Here is a 20,203-nt window from a genome sequence, read left to right as displayed (position 1 = left end):
GTACTCATGATATGGCATAATGTTCCCTTTGGTATGTTGGGCGTACTTCATGAGTACGCTTAGCATACCATGCATGGATGATCGCTGAGGGACAACACATATGTTGGCGTACCAAAGGGTACGCGGGGAATACGTGACAAATGCTCAAACCGTAATTTCTGAACTTAAGACCTATATAAGCATCCTTATCTCATTTAAGCTTCACCTTAACAAGCCTCCTTCACTCTCAAACGTCCCTGAAAACCATAAAATCATTAGAGAGTGTGTTCTTGAGCTTGTGGGTGTTTAAACATCATCCTTTTGTTGTGCTAGCTACAAGGAAGAAGAGGAATCAAGCTTGAATGATGAAGACCTTGTGGATCTTACATTTTCAGCTGCTTAGGGAGCTTGAGGAGGTAAAAATCTTTCACCTTGGTCATCATTTTCATTCCTAGAGCTAGGGTTTTCTCTTTAGTCCCTTTTTGTGTTCTTGAACCACCTCTTGAGAGTTTAAGAAACTCCAGAGCTTAGGGAGGATAAATCTAAAGTCCTTTGGTCCATTCATAGCATAAAAATGGAGTCTTGAAGGGTGTTTTCACCTCATGCATGGATTAAGACTCTTGGAAAGGTCTTAATGGGTTGTTGGGAGCATATGGGACATGCAAAGGCATAAAGTTGCCAACTTTATGCCTTGGGACGTCTTAATGTACTCAAATCTAAAGATTGGACATTGGATCAAGTATTAAGTAGTTAATGTAAAAGGTGCTTAAGCGGTTTGTACGTTGGGTGTAGTATAGCGTACGCAACGCGTACAACATACGGACCCAGTACGCTAAGCGTACAGGAGTGGTACGTAGGGTGTACGCACTCAGATAGGTTTGGACTTGTTTTGGGCTTGTAAGCCCTTTGGGCCCTAATCAGTCATTGGGCCTGGTTACGTTTTGAGTTAGTGGGCTAATTTATCTATTGTGGGCCATGAATGCTATGGTTTGGCTTTATTCGACCATGAGGCCTATTAATGATATTTGGACATGGACTTTGGGCCCATCAACAATAAGACACTTTTGGGCCATAAGGAAAGGACTTGGGGCTTGGGTCATTTAATTGTATTATGTTGAACCCTAACCTTGGTTTATTGGTATTATTGCTCAGCATGGGTGGTCACATACTGTTAGGAAAGCGGCTTCGGATTCAGCAGACAGAGGTGAGTCTCCTCACCATACCAATGAGTTGAAGGCACCAAGGTCGGCCCATTATGTGTTATGTGCAATGCTAATTTATATAGTGATATGTGGTAAATTAGTTGGTTATATGTTATGTGGTATGTTAGTTAGTTCTTTATGTTGCATGAATGGCACTTGGTTGTAAGAACATGTAGGGGTGCCCATGGCATTCCAGGTAAAGACCATGGGGGTGCCCATGGAACATGGCTAAAAGACCATGTGGGGGTGCCCATGGCATTCCAAGTAAGACCACGGGGGTGCCCATGGCACATAGGTATAAGACCATATAGGGGTGCCCATGACATCCTGGATAAAGACCCTGGAGGGTGTTCTGGGCATCCTTATATGTTTATATGCATGGTTTATGTGATTGTTATGGATTATGAGGTTATGTGGATTATATGGGGTATGCTCTTGGGAACTCACTGAGCATTAACTTATAGTTTGTTGATTGTTTTAGGTACTTCAGATCCTAAGGGCAAGGGTAAGGTTTGATGGTGCGGCGTGCACTCTCCCGCATTTCATATGGGGACACTCTGATATTTAAAATAAAATGTTGATATTATGGATTTTGAAAACAATGCACTAATGAATAAGCCACTCTGCAAATGTGCTTATGGTTGTATTACTTGTGATGGTGCACTAATGAATGTAAAAGCATATTTTCCAATTATTCCACTTACACTTAATCAACACCGTGCATTTTTTAGGGTGGTTTGACCATTATTAACCACCACAACACAACCATCCGACCACCAATAGGTGTTGGTTTTAAGAAGGACTTATTTCTCATCCATTTGGTATCATAAGGAGCACAATTGGTTGTAACCTAACCCTAATACGATGATTTTGAACGTAAAGTTCCTAACTCTAAATCCTCATTAAGCTAAGTATCATGACCTTTAGGTTAATTTGAATTACATATAAAGACAGCCTAATGAGTAACCACTAATTATGATAAAAGTATTAAAGTGAAAGCTTAATCACTAAGTCCTTCATGGGACACCTAAAGTGACCTAAAGGTTAATATGATCAATTTCACTGAATCTGTCCTCGAACTTCTAGAAATCATACAAGACTATCAGAAGCTCCAAAAATCATAAAGGTTGGTTTTCTAGAAAATTTGATGAGTCTAGTTTCTCTAAACTTTGAATCAAATTACCAAATTACAACTCCTTGAAAGGTATTATTCACAATCTTCTTAAACTAGTATGTATTGTCACATATTTCATATGTTGTGTTTCAAAAATTATTATAAATTCAATAGAACTCCAAATGTCAAAATTCCAGGGTCTATAGTTAGATATGGATGTCTAGTTTACTCCATCTCATGGGCTTGATGAAATTCATAGTGCTACTAACATCAGTTTTAACCATAACCAAACCGATCCATCTATGTTTATCTAAGAATCATTTCATGTTACCATATACCGACTTCTCTATGCATATGAAATTATTTTCACAATAGCTTCCATCGACCTTATGTAAGTTCGGTAGTGAATTTACTATGATAGACCAGGCTAGACATACCGACTAAGCTACGATATAAAGTAGGATAATCTATCGGGATGCCTATCGAATCCAATTTTGGAACTTAATCGAATGGTGATATGGGATTTTAGTGTTGTATAATAACACACATAGAATCTATGTTCCATACTTTTGTTGATATAAAAATAGTCGTTTAAGTGAATAAACAGGAAATGCCTAAAATATAATTTAAGTGTGCCAAGGGATATTATAGCAAATTCACTAGTGAACTGACTCTTAAAGAAGCTTAATGGAAAGCATTGTGAAAATAATGTAATGCATATAGAAGCTGGTATCTGATAGCATTGAATGATTGTTAGATAAAAATAAATGAATCAGTTTGTGTAACACCGATTCCATGTATGACTCTAAATTTCAGTGATTTATGTTTCTGGGTGGTCACGGAATAGTAGAGTTCCATCACGGCGTGGTAATTCTTTTTGGGTCGCAGGTTTTTGAAAGACCACCACGAAATGGCAATATGTGGCACGATGTGTTAGCCGCTGTTGGACAAACCCTAATTTCTAGGGTTTGCACCCTATTTAAGACTCATAAACCCTGAAGACCTTTTACCCTCATCAGCCTCCATTGCCCACTTAGTTCCTTTCAAACCCTAATCTCCATTAGTGGTGTTTTGAGCTCATTTTGGTGTTTGGTGTCTATTTTAGAGGGAAGGAAGCCATTGGAAAGCAAGAACGAAGCTCCAAGCCTTGTAGATCTAAGTTGTACACTTCTTGAGCAACCCCTAGGAGATATAAAGTTTTCAACTTGATGATTATCTCTCTATATCTTGCTAATGTTAGAAAGTATGTGCTTTTGTCCCATATTTTTGGTCTAAATGAGTATGATGTGGCGGACCCCCACTTAGGAGCCAGGGGAGGCCATGCCCCCCCCCTGCTTTTGAAGCTCATAATACCTATTATACATAATCAAGTTAAAAAATATTTACTAGAATGAAAAATTAGCCCTCCCGTTTTCCAGATTTTTAAGTATAAGCAATACATTTAATTTATACAATTTAGTTTTTAACTAAAACAATAAATACCTGATGACAAGCTTTCAGAAAATCACTAAACAAAATCACACATCAAAACTAATTCCCTTTTTTTTAGGAATCTGTTGTAAATAAAAGCTATATACCGATTAAATCTATAAAATAAATAATATCCAAAGATACAATCAAATTTAAAACCATTTAACTTTGATTTTAAGAAATCTATAAACCTAAAATTATATTTTTGACGCAGTGAAAGACCTCTCAAAACACACCGGAAGAACAATGTCGTACGCTTAAATCGCTGCTACCTTTGTACGCCCTTTTGGTGTTCATCGTATGTGTTTATGGTATGGTCTCTATTTCTCTCACTCGTCTTTGTTGGATGTCAGAGCCGGTTTTCCTCAAGTCCCACTGCTCTGTGGGTAGCCTCTTTTTTCCTTTTCTCTATTTTTTTCTTGGTTATTTAATACATAAAGAAGAGCTTAAAATTGTGATTAAACCTAGTCCCTATAACTAGTCCCTATAGTTTGCAATGTGACTACTCCCTGTAAAACTGTAAAGTTGTCAAGCTAACAAGCTCACATTGCTCTTTTATTGGATTAAACTATTTATTTTTATATGTAAGTTTATTGTTTATTAGTATCTATAAATCAATTCCGACATTTTAAATATTTAGATGCTTATTACTTGTTTGTTGATTTATTTAAAAGATATAACTGTGAATAACTACATAAACATTAAAATAATCCTTAAATTTACATATATGATCCATTTCATATAAGATTTACATATATGATCCCTTTCGTACCTACCAAATGGAAGTAATTTAGTATGACTAAAAATTTACTTATAATTGTCATAATTTTGAACCATATAAAACAATTTTTATATTGAAGTTTTGATTTCGGCCCCTCTAGTTCTAATATTCGTGTTCCGCCCCTGTGAGTATGGACTACTCAAGATCCAATGAGTTTCCTTTTTAGATGTTTTTGGGTGTTTAGAGTTATAAAATAGAATCTTGACCCTTTCTTTTCCTCCATGCATGCATTTGATTACTTGTTGCATTTTGAAATGTTAGTGTTTATGATTTGGACACTTTATAGCCATGAAAGTTCATAAATTTTTAAAATTTATGGATTAGAATGTTATTTGGGATCAAAAATGAGTTTTAGAGGAAAGGACTTCAAGGATTAGGAGCTTAATGTTTAAGCAATGTTGAGAGTTTGCTCTTTTGAACATAGAATTTAAGATCCTTATTCGTTGGATGGACTTAAGGGATAAAGTTGGAACTTTATCCATTTAGACCCCATAATAGACCAGATTTAGGCTTTGGAGCCCCAGAGATGGAAGAAATCGGCTTATTCCATTAAGAGGTTCGAGGAATAGTAACCATGGTGTGGTTTGGACAACCATGTCGTGACGATTGGGTTAAGGCTCGTCTGTTTTGGCATTTTATGGCCACAACATGGCCAAGGAAGGCCACAACGTGGCGGTTAGCTATACGTTGAATTCTGGACTTTGACCAATTTTAGCCAAGTTAACCTAAGTGTATTTTGGGTATTTTGAGTTGTATTTGAGATTGGTTTGTATCTATTGTATAGGTGACAAGTAGAGCTAAGACTCGTAGTAGAGATCTATTCATCTATTTGTTCAGACTAAGATGTGCGTTTTCCTTACTGTACTTATGGGTCGAAGGCCCCAAGGTCTGCCCATTGAAGTTGATCTACTGATATGTATTGATTGATGATATGTTGATTATGTGGTAGACATGTATGATTATATGATGGCTGTTGATATGCGTTAGACTAATAGATTTGTAGGACTACCTGTGATTCCTAGCTATATGATTATATGTCCGTTGAATATGTTTGTTATCAATTATATGTGGACATATTATGTTTTGGTTGAGACTACTGCTTTGTGTTGTCAGTCCACAGACCGAGGCAATCCAACTAGGAGGTTGTGGGCCAGAGCAATCCAACTGGGAGGTGATGGGCCAGGGTAATCTAACTGGGAGGTTGTGGAACCAATACGTTATATGCAAGGTAGTCCAACCCGGATGTTGTGGGCCATGGTAAGCCAACCAGGAGGTTATGGACCCAACATGCAAAATTTCATATAATATTGTTTGTGTTGTGGTAATTTGGGGGAACTCAGTAAGTTTTGGCTTACAGTTTCAGTTTATTCTTTCAGGTACTTTTGATGATCGTGGAAAAATGAAGGTGTGATCATATACATTTTCCTGTTTTTATGATATTAGATCTTGGGAAAAGCTCTGATTGTGTTTATACATTTGAAATTATGGTTTCGTAAATACCATATGGTTGAAATGGGTTCTTTTTTTGAAAATTTTAATTTTCTATGTTTTTGGGATGTTATAGTTTAATTATGTTGAAAGCCGATGTTAATAGCACGTTGATCAAATCAAATGTATGATGCTTTCGGCATTTATTAAGACAACATAATAGTTTCTAAAGGTATCAAATATGATTAAGATGTATACTTGATATCCCAAAAACATGTTGGTCGATGCATGCACATTGCCTCCTTCATGTGGTCGTGTACAAATGGTTTCTTCACATCTAGCAGATAGATAGGCAGATGATAATGTGTTCTTCTTTTCGGTTTGACAACCGGTGTGAATGCCTCATCACAATCTTCTCATTGACATTGAAACGACCGTTAGCAGCAAAACAGGTCTTGTATTCGGATAGAGAACCAACTGCACGAATGTTTCACTGTGTAAACCTCCAAACGACCATTGGCTGGGACCGTAGGTGGTAGCAACCAAACAGGCCTTGTGTGCGTAGGCAACTTGCCGATGTTTGATCCCCAAATTTCACCATATAAGTCTCCAAATTTTATTTTGCCTAATTATCACACAATTTCTATTTTTATTTTATTCTATTTTAGATTATGTGTGTTCATTACTATCTGAAAATTCTACTTCTATTTAGGGAATTTTAAATGTTAATTTTAGTTTTTCCATATATTAAATAATAATGTATTAAAAGTGTATAATTAAAAAACTTAATCATATTTTTTAGGTTTTGAGTACTAATTAAGAACGGAGAGGAGCGTGAAGCCGGTTCCCAAAATGCCTATATAACAGCACAGCATTTGAATTGATGTTAAAAGTAAAATCGCTATGTTATTTGTATGCTTATATTCCAAAGTCAAAGTCAACACTTTATCTACAAACTAGCTAGTCCCAGGACTTGGTATACGGTGCCAGGAAATTAAAGCACATATATTTGTAAGAAATAATTTCAATTTATGTTTGAGAAAAATATACATTTGATGAGATACGTTTTATTTATAAGTTTGATAATTATTCTAAAAAACGTGTGTTGTTCAAATTTTTGCAAAGATTTCAATCCGAAAGTTAAAAGAAAAAGGCTAAAAATCTGAACATATGTAATATCAATTTGTTCACTGCTTCATTGGTTTTTAGAATGCGAATTTAGTAGTCTATAGGGAAAAAGTCAACACGCCATATATCTTCAACGCTGCACCTGTATACCCTAAAATAGAATCAGTTGAACACCATCCTCCTTCCCGCATTTTTCAAACATCTTTGAATTGATCACCATCCTCCTTCCGAGGTTTTTCAAACACCTTAATTTGAACCGATCACAATTTTTATAACCCCATTTGAAGTCAACTGTATGCTCTCTGCTGTATATAAATACGCCATTGCTATTGATCAAGCTCACCAAATTAACTAAACATGAAGAAGTGTCAACTTAGATCTTCAGTTTTGCTCATGGTTCTAAGTTTCTTGTTTTCTGTTTCATGGGCAACGTCCTTATCAACCTCAAGTTCTGGCGATCTAATAAGCTGCCTACAGTCCAACTCCAACAATGTCACTGCCATTTCTCAACTCATTTTCAGCCCTGTCAATGCTTCCTTCCTACCCATTTGGCAAGTGGCAGTTCAAAACACCAGGTTCCTTAAACCCTCCACGCCTAGACCATCAGTGATCGTGACACCTATGGAGGAAACCCTTATAAAAACATGTGTATACTGCGCCAAGAAACACGGCTACGAGATCAGGATCAGGAGTGGGGGCCATGACTACGAGGGCCTCTCATACACTGCTGATGTTCCCTTTGTTATGCTTGATTTCACCAACATGAGGTCTATAGACGTGGACGTAGCAAAAAGGACTGCTTGGGTCCAAGCAGGCGCTACGCTTGGTGAACTCTACTACAAAATTTCACGAGAGACGGATACCTTGTATTTCCCGGCAGGTGTTTGCCCTACGGTGGGTGTTGGTGGTTACATGGGCGGTGGTGGCTACGGAAACCTGTTGAGGAAATACGGTACTGCAGCCGATAATGTTCTGGATGCTCGCTTCATGGATGTTGATGGGAATATTCTCGACCGGAAATCAATGGGAGAAGATTTGTTTTGGGCGATCCGAGGAGGTGGATCTTCAAGTTTTGGAATTGTTCTTGCATGGAAGCTGAGCTTGGTTCCAGTTCCAAAAAAAGTAACTGTCTTTATACTCAATAAAACTTTGGAACAAGGGGCAACCGAAATCTTCCATAAATATCAATACGTTGCACCAAATATCGATAGAAATTTGCACATAAGAACTCAAGTTTTTGCCGAATATATCGGCAACACCACCAAGAAAACCATAAGAATTATGTTTGAAGGAATATATCAGGGCACAACAGACACATTGCTTCCGTTGCTTTACAGAAAATTTCCAGAGCTCGGTGTTACCCGAGAGATTTGTGAAGAAATTAGAATGGTGCAGTCGACCCTTGTGTTTTGGGGGTTGCCAAGCTCAACCCCGACCGAGATTCTTACGAACCGATCTGCCATTGCCAAGCTGAACAACAAAAGCAAATCAGACTACACCCGGGCACCCATCCCCATAAGAGGACTCAAGAAGATATGGAGAAAGCTTATCCAAAACGATGAATCGGCGCTTCTGATGATCAATCCATTTGGCGGAAGGATGGCTGATTTCTCCGAGACAGCAATTCCGTATCCTCATAGAGCGGGGGTGTTGTTACAAATTCTAAAGACTGTCAATTTTAACGGTCAACCTTCAGACACAACCCCTACATCCCTCAGGAGGATAGCTTGGCTGCGAAGCTTGGATGCGTTAATGACGCCTTATGTGTCAAACAACCCCAGAGAGGCATATTCCAACTACAATGATCTGGATTTGGGTGTTGGAAGTACTAACTACCAAGAAGCAAGTGTTTGGGGTGAGAGATACTGGAAGAGGGACAACTTCAAGAAGTTGATTCGAATCAAGGCCAAAGTTGATCCTCACAATTTCTTTAGGCGCCCACAGAGTATTCCTGTTTTCTAAAACCCCCGATCAACTAAGCGGTTGAAGAAAGACCCAACAGATGCATTTTATTAATTCTTTTAATTGTTTTCATGAAAAAATAGCAACAATGCTACTTTCTGTCAGCTTCTTTTCCTAGTGTATATGATCTCCATGCTAACAAAGATGTTTAAAAGCATGTGTTCAAATTCTAATTATGAATTTATCTAATAAATACATTGTCTTATCACTACTAGAAACTTGACCTTTAGCAACAGAATCAGCTACGGATTCTATCCGTAGCTAATCACGACGACTTACCAAGGGATTAACGATGGAATGCACAAAAATTTTAACTAACATACTTTAGAGAGGCATTAACGAGGGATCACCGACTGATTGCTAATAATATCTCGACAAAAACATTTAATTGTTAATCCGTCTCAGATTAAAACATTTAGCGAGGGAATAACGATGGATTGCTAACAATCCCAGGCCTGGCCTTGCGAGTCGCTGGCAGAAAATTGTCGCCTCGTTTTTTCATTCCCACTTTTCTTCTTTTCTTGTTCGTTGGTTTATTTTCATTCCCACAGATATCTTTCCCAAAGCCCTAATTGGCCTTATGTCGACTCAAATCCCTCTCACATCCTCTTTGGCTTCCCTATCGATTCGTCTCCATTCCTCATTGCTCATCGTTTCCCTGCCACCGCCGTTCAATCTTCTATTGTCTCTTCAGATCTCTTAGTATAACTTCTCAGCAATCTCCAACCGAAGAGGAAGGAGAGTTGACTCTCAAATCCGCTCGAGTCACGTTTCCGATCATGGCAACTAGGAAAAATTGACCACAACTAATCACCTCCGTCATTTGGAGTCAATGGCGACTCGCCCGTCGGGTGCCGTCATGATACCAAAGCTGAATGTCGTGATACTCGGAGAGTCTCTTGCATCCGAGGAGGACGATCTCGTATTTCCCGGTCACGATTTCTCCCAACAGGCACACGTACCCTCTCCTCGAAAGGTATCATCCTCAAAATTGATCAATAGCAGATCATCTGCATATATTGTTTCATTTCGTCGGAAAAATAGAGTCAGTGTCGAGTCAAATACATAAGTTTTGAACTATAAAGGCGATACTCTAGTTTTGATTATTGAGAAAGGATTGGTGGCTACATAAACATATAGATCTGTTATTTCAATGAGAATATATTTTGACCTAACAAGAACAAAGAGGACAGAATTCCTATTTTCATTTGAAGTCTTCTACTTTGGATTTTCAAAATACGAAGTGAACTATAATCACAAGAAGGAAACATGACCTATTCGCTGTTCTTTTTAATAAACATTTTCATCATATAATCGGTGATTTGGAGCACCATTTCAGTACTTAGAGATGTACAACATATCAATTGAAGATCCTGGTGGCTTTTGGTATGATATTGCGCATCAGAATTCTATTGGAAAGAGAAATGGGGTCAATAGGTTTACTCAGAGAATCTTGATGTTAGAAATGGGAACATCAAAATTGAGGTAAACAATACTTTTATCTTTCTTTCATCTGCCTCTTTCATCTTGTATCACATGCCTAATCAGCTATTGGCCATTCCTATCTATCTACTCGGTGGTTCAAGGGTGGCATCACCAACATCTGTTATAATTGCTTGGATAAAAACATAGAGTCTGGGAATTGCGATAAAGTTGCAGTTGTTTGGGGCTAATTGCAAACATGGCCATTCTCAGGCAGATGTTTGAGGAATTGAAAAAAACCCTAATTATGGCCCTTCTTAGGAAGATGTTTGGGGCTAGTGCCAAGAAGGTCTTTCTAAAATTCTGACTCTTATCTCTTTTGTTTAATTTTATGTCCCTCTAATCGGATGATGAAACTGCCTGTTCTTCCTGAATTTGGTTAATTTACAGGTGAAAGTGGAGAAAAAAACCTGGAAAGTTGATGTAAGTATCTCCCTTATGAATTATTTGTTATTCCTGATTATGCAGAGGTACCTAACAAGATTGAAACATGGCTGTTTTGCAGGCTGGAAGTAGAACCGGTTATTTGGAACTGACGACTCTTTCAAGCACCCACCACGTGGAGCTGAACCCAAGTGATGCTGGGTTCCAGGAGCGGTACATTGTTCAAGAAATCATTAAAGAAATGGCAAAGAACAGACCAATTGACGTTAAAGAAAAGAAGGGTTTCAAAGGTTTGCAAACAAGTATTCTTATATATATATATATATATATATATATATATATATATATATATGTATACATATATATATATATATATATATGTGTGTGTGTGTGTGTGTGTGTGTGACATCCGTCCTACCAATGTACTCATGGTGTTTCATATATGTTGTATCAGTATTAGTACTCAATGAGGTTGATAAAATTTCAAGAGAAGCACAACACTCTCTAAGAAGAACAATTTAAAACTTCAGAGAAACTCAAACAAGCTAATGAAACAGATCATCGTGCTGAAGTTAGTGTAAGTAATTGATTCCTTATCAATTCTCATACACAAGCACATCAAAAAATATTTACACTCCTTTCATGGTGATTGATTTTTGTTTTTGTTGGAATGCAGACTAGCAAAAAGATTATAGATGCTAAACTTGCAAAAGGTTTTCAAGCAGTTCTAAAAGAATTTCAAAAAGCTCGATGCCTTTCAGCTGAAAGAGAGACAACTTACACTCCTTTTGTTCCTCAAGCCGTTCTTCCTTCAAGGTAGATTTCCAATTCACATATGGAACTAAATTGAATTAGCTTTGTGAATTAACAGATTGTTATGGTTGTATTTGCAGTTATGTAGCCAGTGAAATCGATATAAGTTCAGACAAAAACTCATAACAATGTGCACTTCTTGTGGAATCTAGAAGGTGAGGTGTTGTTGTTCTTCCGTTTTTACCTTTTTATGGCCATGTCATCATTATTTTTATAAGTTCTTTCTTTGTGTTGTGTAGACAGGAGGTAGTATTGAGGAAAGAGAACAGGGGATTCAAGAAATACTGTATCAAACTGGGGAAGTAAATGAGATTTTTAAAGATCTTGTTGTTTTGGTTCATGTACAAGGAGCCATGATTGGTAAGTAGCTTGAAAGTACAGTCTTGAAATGAAAAAAAAAACATAAGTGCAATGCTATATAAAGGAAAGTAAATTACATGATGTTTGTTTTTTCAGTTGATATCGGGTCAAATTTTGAGAATTCTCATGCTGCAACTGCACAAGCAAGAATCCAGCTTTCAGATAGTATATTTATTGGTTAGTTTATGTTATTTGTTATTGTGTTGATGAGGGTTCTAATTTTAAATATTTGTCGTTTGATCCTATGCTGTGACAGCTCATCAAAGGTTACTGAAGCTGTTCATTCTGGTTGTCTTAATGTGCAAATAAGTGCACCAAAAGAAGACCACGTCAGTATTTGCAATTTCAGTTTTAGTAGGGATGAATAACTGATTGATTATACATAGGAATATTAATAGGGATTTATGTCGAACTTTGTTTTTTTATTCAGATTGTTAACATTCTGGAATTTATTGGCAAAAAGGAGTTTAAGGAGGGCTTTATTGTCATTTGAGACATGCCGTGTCCTGCAGTTAAGATCAGACTTGCACTTTTTCTTGTGTTTTCTTGTGTCCAGCAGTTAAGATCAGTTAAGACCTTCTCAGTGGTCCATAATGGTTGATACAAATGTTCAAAGATCAAATCCCAAAAGAGAAATTTTTGAAGACTAATATGCAAACATGGTATTTTCTTTCACCAACATGTTTTTTTTTTATATATTTTTTGGTTGGAATCGGAATTCAATTCTATTCTAGTCTTGTATTTAGTTTAGCTTCAAATGAGTAGACAATAATGTCCTTCATCAACAGAAAATCATGTTTCCAACAAATACCATGTCTCATTCCATTGCAGGAAAAAATAAGTAGAACTTGGTTCACCTAATTCCAAGGGGTCTAATGGGAATCGGAAGCCAATTCCATTATGGTCCTTTCGGATGCAATGCAAGATATGAAGCAATGGGGAATATGTATGTGAAAACTCAAAATATGAGACAAAATTGAGATTATGGTACATTATACTTAGAAATAAAAATCAATGAATATTAAACTTTGATATTTGATGATTTTGATCATTTTGGTAAACATTGATATTTGATGTTTTTGGATGTTTTGTTAAATTTTGATATTTGTTTTTAGTATTTTAATATTAGTGTTTGGTTTTGGATTGTATAGTTATATGATTCCTTTGGTATTAATTTGTTATTGTTTAATTTGGGATTGTATAATTTTTTGATGTTTTTAGTATTTTTTTGTTTTAGATTTGTAATAAAAAAAAACTAATACTATATATTTGCGAGGGATCAGCTACGGAAACAAAAAAGAATCACATCTAAAATTTGCTAGTGATTAGCGACGGACATATGAAAAGACATATATAGAGGTTTGCAAGGGATTAGTGATGGAATATTTTTGTTGTTGATATCCTGAATAACGGTGGTAAGGGACCAATTTGCGATGGATATTCCGTTGCTAAAGTCGTCGCAATGAAAAACAAGTCCGTCGCTAAATCTCTAGCTAAGTCATTAGCCATGTTATATTTGCCTATGGAGCAAGTCTGTCACAGATCCGTCGCTAAAGACCTTTAGTGACGGAATAGCGACGGATTTATCTGTCACAAAAACCTTGTTTCTAGTAGTGTATTAAGACATTTTACATCATATTTCTTTCTTATACTTCCTCTTGTCTAAAAATTATGTTTTTTTAATAAGATAGTTTGGCTCAATACAACTTTAGACTTGGGATACGTGCTATGAAAAGAAAAACAGGTTATCTGTATTATTTGGACGGCCTAAACCGAACCCGCCATAGAGTTATCCTGTGGGGGTAAATCCTGAAACATTATGATCAATATTTTGGTAGAACAATAACGTTATAACATTAAGCTTTATTTTTGGACTTTCACAGCTCAATCTATCTAACGTATAAAATCTATAAGATATTAAATAAACTTTATTTAATTAGAATGGCGGCCCACCAAATTTTTAGTATGTGAGATTGAAACCCAAAACAACTTCGTTTGAATGCTTAATTCTAGAATAATCAGTATATGTGGGATCCTGCATGGACGTTGATATAGACTTCCCATATGGTATAAGAGTATAAGTTGGGAAACATACATGCATGGGATGTTGGTGCTAATGAACCCAAATTATACATAACCATATAAATAACTTACTTAATAATTATAATTATGGAAGTATAATAATTTTTAAAAGCATAAACAATATGAGTATGTTTGTTCGTTTGACATCTACTTTTAAATTAAAATTGATTTGATCAAAAGTGGCATCTTTGAACAAAAAGTTAGTTAAATTATCCATAAGTTTACGCAATCCATATTTACTTATTATATATTCTTTTACTTTATTTAAACAAGAATTGACGTGATTATCCAAATAACAACATTCTTTAGTCAACATTGTAGTTGTTAATTTGAATAAATTAAATTTAAATAGTAGAATGCATGCGACCTACCATTCTGATTTCTCTAGCTAGAAATAGTCAATTAGGCTTTACATATGATGTGCTCAATCCTTTTAATAGATTCCATTTCAATAGGAAAACTCGTGTCTTGAAGGTATGAGATGACTAATTATATCTTGGTTAAGTTGGTCTCGTTAAATATTTTTGAATAAACATTAAAAGTATATTACTTTGTTAACGAGAAGCATCGTGTTACAATTACTCGTCAATTACTAGTCATGTGGACTGAGATCGATCGAAATCAAGAATCGGAAGACTAGACATGATGTTTTTGTTTCTTGCCTGCCTAAAGATTTGGTAATTGTGGATCTTCTCCTTGATTTCTAAATCACATAATTACAAATATAATAACAATTTTACAAGAACCGGCCATGGGCAGTCTATACACTAACATCTGTCGTAGTTTGATGTCATAGTTTAATAAGGAGAGGAGACTTTTTCAAATGTTTAAACTTAATTAGGAATCAATGAATTAATAGAGAATTCGATACACCAATCCTAAAGATCATAATCTAACCGTATTAAGTACCAAATCATCTCATTTCCACTTTCTTTTCTTTTTCTTTGGGCAACAGAGAATAGCCACCACTACTTCCGCAATCACGATCGTTGACTTGTTCCTTCCTCAAGTGAGAGCCACCAAAGGGTGGGTGTGTTTGGGTGGTGTGGTTAATTCTTGCCACAGGCCCTACGATTTCTATGGTCTTGTGAACTTGGTGATCGATTGTCGTCTTTAACCAAGGGTAGCATCCTGCTGCTGCAGTAAGTGTGTGTGTGTGTGTGTGTGTGTGAATGTGTGATGGAAAAACGAGAGCTAAAGAACAACCGTCTTCTGGAAAGGAAGAGTTATTTATATACTAAACACGATTAGGGTTTCATTATGGTTGGGCCGCCATTAGTTGCTTTGGAAGATAGTAATATTAATCCGAATTAGGGTTACCAAAAACTAACGAGTTTCGTTAGTTTTACCATAATCACCCTCAAGAAATTGAATTTTTCATTATGTTCCCACATGCAAAATTTGGTGAGGTTTTGGGGCGCTACCCCTAGACCCCGCCAAAGGGGCGCTGCCCCTTTGGAAACCCCAGACCCCCGACTAGTCATCGAACCGACTTCTGACTCGATCTTATACATGCGTGCACTCCACACAACCCCGTACATGTATTAGAGTACAAACCATGAAGCCCCTTAGCTCACATGTTAGTTCCAGTTACTTAAAATGACATGGTGACACTAAAATCACCAACAAGTATAATAATTTTTCACAGCATAAATAATATGAGTATGTTTGTTTTTTCGACATCTACTTTTAAATAAAAATTGATTTGTCAAAAGTGGCACTTCTGAACAAAAAGTTATTTAATTATCTGTAACCTTACGCGATCCATATTTACTTATTATACATTCTTTTACTTTATTTAGATAAGAATTGACGTGACTATCCAAATAACAACATTCTTTAGTCAACATTGTAGTTGTTAATTTGAAAAAATTAAATTTAAATAGTAAAAGGCATACGACCTAGCATTCTGATTCCACTAGCTAGAAATAGTAAATTAGGTTGTACATATGATGCGCTCAGAAGGAGAAGACGCTTATGGGTGACTTCGGCTATGACTACAACTATTGTCATGACAAAAATAATTTGGCTAAGGAGTGCATGTTAAGGAGATTAAATGAGAAGAAAGAGGGAGAGGATAATGAGGCTTATTATCTCCGAAAGCTTGAGGAGTTCAAAAAGAAGAGAAATGTTGATGACACTAAACCTGCTTTGATTGTGTAGGAATAGGATGATGAGTTTGGAAGAGTCGAAGTTTGGTCGACTAATTTAGAGAACAAAGAGGTTCGAAGGCCAACTCACGGGAAAAGCTTCGTTGCGAAGGATTAAGTTTCACAGTTCAGTGGAAGATGCTTAATGGTTATCAAAGACATTTTAGAGAGAAAGGGTTACGCCACTGATGACAGTTGGGTCCCTAACAACTGCTTCGTAGCGAAACTTGTCTTGGAGCAGATCAGTGAATGTGAAAAGATGATCCGTAAGATAAATTCCATTCTTAATTCTCTAAATAATCCTGCATCTCAGATGAAACTGAATTAAATGACTTAAAATTCACATTTTAAAGTTTCAGTGATAGTCTAAAACGAACCCGTTTAACTAATTCTAATTTAACTTATCAACTCGGCAGGGTTTCGAACAAAAGTGAAGAGAGGCGCATATGGATTGAGAAGTTAGAATCAGATTTAGCAAGGTCTAGGGATGATTTAATTTATTCACAATGTGACAATGTGGGCATTTTAAAACAACGTAATATTTTTTGTTTGATTGCTAAACGTCTTTACTTTAATATCACTCAACTTCATATCGATTGTGAGATAGGAAAGAAAATTCATAAAATGATTTTGCTATTTCTTGAATTGAAAGAGGACGAAATCGATGCAGACTATTACAAGTGCGAATCAACCGTATCATCAGATGAAGTCTCAGATGCCTACAGAATTGGTCATGACAAAATTGAATCTTACATACAGTCCAAAGAACATAAAGAAATGTTAATACAAATTTTGGATGAAAAAGATACAGAAAAGATCAAATCTGAAACTATACCAAAATTTGACTCTCTATGTACTAATTTGAATTCAGAAAATAAACTTAATGTTGAAAATGTGTCTGAATTCAATGACAGTAACATGAGTGAGATTTCTGTAGAGGATGAGGTTGACTATTCATAATTTGTTAAAAGTGAACCTGAACCTGCGAAAGTCTTAATTTCTGAAAATTCAGTTGAGTTTGCTCGTATTTCTAAAAAATAAATCAAAGGTTTTAAAAGAAAAGGCTTTAGTTATCCAAAAGGTTAGAATTGTTCCTAACCAAGTATTTGCAACTAAGGGACTAAACAAAAATCAGACATTAGAACTAACGTCCCTGGTGGAAGAAGACAATGATGATGGGTGCGACAAATATTTTTGGACTGCCCCTATTGGCAATGCAGACGAAACCAAAGGTCTCTTTGAAATGATCTCTTGGAGAATGTAGGGAAGATACGTAGTAGAACCGTTGAACAAGGTAAACTCAACCTACAAAAAGGGAAGTCTGAGTGGAAATAAGAACTTTCCAAATGATACATCATCCGAAAAGGCTGAAACTCCTGTTAGAAAGTCAAAATCTAAGGCTAGTTTTCATAAGTCATCTAAGGAATTTGTTGCTCAAAAACGTCGAAGAAATGCCAGATATAATAAAAATCTAAAGGAAAGAAAGCATTTTTGGAGTCTAAAAATCCTAACTTCGTTTATCAAGGAAAATCATCCAATCCAAGTGCTAAAGTCTCCTCACATCCGAAAACTAAATGTTTTTCAAAAGCTCAGTCTTAGTGTCCACAGGTTTCAAAACAAAAAGTTTTTCAAAAATCCTCTATTTCAAATCAAGCAAAACCTATGGAAAAGTCATAGTCTCACTTCTCTTCTAACAAGAATGGTTCACATTCTGCCAAGATATCAAAAGATGTTAAGGGCAAAGGAAAGGTAGTTTCGAAGCCTAAAATTCCATTTGAGAGGTCCGAAACTAACTCAAAGAAAGTTGAGAAGAAGTTGGTAAAGCAACAAATCAAATATAATCAAGGAAAAATATCCTCAAAGGATAAGAAATCAAAAGATAATATGGTCACTGTTTTTCAAATCGCAAAGAAAGATAACTCCACCTTGATTAAACGATCTTATTTAGTTGATGTTGCAATTACTTTTCCTATTTTTGTGAAAGCCTCACGTGGACCCAAACAAATTTGGGTTCCTAAATCTCTTTGATTTTTGTAGGTGATTCGTAACAAGCAGTTTGGCTCCAAATGGTACATTGACAGTGGCTGCTCACATCACATGACAATAAGGAAGGAAGAGCTGAGAGAGTTTAGAGAACTGAAGGACAGAGGAAAAGTGAAGTTTGAAAATAATTCACTTGGAGAAATCAAGGGATACGATATGATTATGAATGAGGAATTTTCCATTCGCAAGGTAGCATACGTGGAAGGCTTGCAACACAGCCTAATAAGTGTTTCTCAATTGATTGTGGGTACCAGATTAAAAGTATCATTTGATGAAGAGGGATCAGAGATCATTGAAAAGGAGACCAAAACAGTGCTCCTAAAGTCTAAGCGAAAAGGCGAGATGTATCCACTAAATTTGAAATCCATCAAAGGGAAACCTGCTATCTACCTACTTACGAAAGCTTCTCCAGATGATAGTTGGCTGTGGCACCATAGACTCTCGCACCTCAATTTCAAATACATCAATAAACTCATTCTTGGTGATCATGTGCGAGGACTTCCACGCTTGAAATTCGATAAGGAACATCTTTGTGCAGCCTGCAAATTAGGGAAGCAGAGCAGGAAGAGTCATCCAACAGTTGTGAACACCAAAGTCATAGAACCACTTGAACTTTTGCATATAGACCTTTGTGGTCCTTCTACAATTGAAAACATTGGTGGTAACAAATATATCCTTGTAATTGTTGATGCTTTTTCTAGATTTACCTGGGTGCATTTTCTTAAACAGAAATCCAAGGCCACTACCTAGCTCAAGGATTTTATAAAGCAGATAGAGATTCAACTACGAAAGTCGGTTCGTAACATTCACAGTGACAATGTTTGGAATTCAAAAACCAAGCATTTGAAGAATTTCTGACTGCGAAAGGAGTAACTCACAACTTTTTGGCTCCTTACGCTCCTCGACAGAATGGGACAGTTGAAAGACGAAATTGATCTTTGTTCGAAGCTGCGAGAACCATGCTATCATTTGCGAATCTACCACTTTACTTCTAGGTGGATGCTATTGGAACAGCCTGCTTTACTCAAAATCGATCAATCCTCAATAAGCGATTGTCTGTTACTCCCTATGAAATATTGAATAATCGAAAACCTAATGTCAAATTCTTTCATGTATTTGATGGGTTTTGAACAAAAGAACATTCTTATGTGCACATGTTTAATCCTAAAGCTTTGGATCTAGGTTTCTCTATTGTATATACAAATTTATCCAAAGCTTGTAAACCCTAATCTAGAATACTATAAAATTCGAAATCTACATCTAATGCAAGTTTAGATGATTACCTTTGATAGTAGCAAGAATCTTCAATCTTCAAGAGCTTAGTATCACAAGTGTAATACCTCCAATAACCAAAGTAAGAAGATGATTGAGAAGAGAGGGTGAGGAGGCATAATTTCAGCTATTGTAACTCTAGGGTTCCACTGGTGGCCGAAATCTGTATCCCTAGGGGTCCTTCAATAGCTGAGCTGCTACGGTTTCAGTCAAAACCCTAATTGGATAGCTTAGGTCCTAAGCAGCTCCAAGAACCTTCTGGAATAAGGCCCTTGGACGAAATCATAGTGGGCTTCCACTCTAATTTCATCCCCCTCATTTCCATAGGTATCCACAACCCAAATTCAACTATCTTATAATTGGCAATACCAGTCCCCCTTAGTTCAATCAATCTCTTTTAATCACATAATTAATTTCCTAATTAATTCATGATTAATATTAACTAACTAATATGATTTCTCTTCTAAAATATTATTCATACTATATATTAATAAACCATAATAACCTCTCTCTCTCTCTCTCTCTCTCCATAAATCATCTTTCCAGTTGCTTT

The 20,203-nt window shown here is 36.3% G+C and overlaps 2 pseudogenes; both read left to right on the top strand.

Annotated features, from left to right (window-relative positions):
- The first annotated feature begins 7,305 nt into the window (after nucleotides 1–7,305).
- Nucleotides 7,306–9,125, top strand: LOC145035007 (berberine bridge enzyme-like 8 pseudogene; annotated as a pseudogene).
- A 1,620-nt stretch (nucleotides 9,126–10,745) lies between these two features.
- Nucleotides 10,746–12,596, top strand: LOC145035323 (syntaxin-23-like; annotated as a pseudogene).
- Nucleotides 12,597–20,203: the final 7,607 nt, after the last annotated feature.

This window comes from Lactuca saligna, chromosome 3 (assembly GCF_052625555.1).
Source record: "Lactuca saligna cultivar CGN05327 chromosome 3, ASM5262555v1, whole genome shotgun sequence".
Classification (NCBI taxonomy): domain Eukaryota; kingdom Viridiplantae; phylum Streptophyta; class Magnoliopsida; order Asterales; family Asteraceae; genus Lactuca; species Lactuca saligna.
The sequence above is the reverse complement of the archived record's forward strand: the minus strand, read 5'-3'. Positions and strand labels throughout refer to the sequence as shown.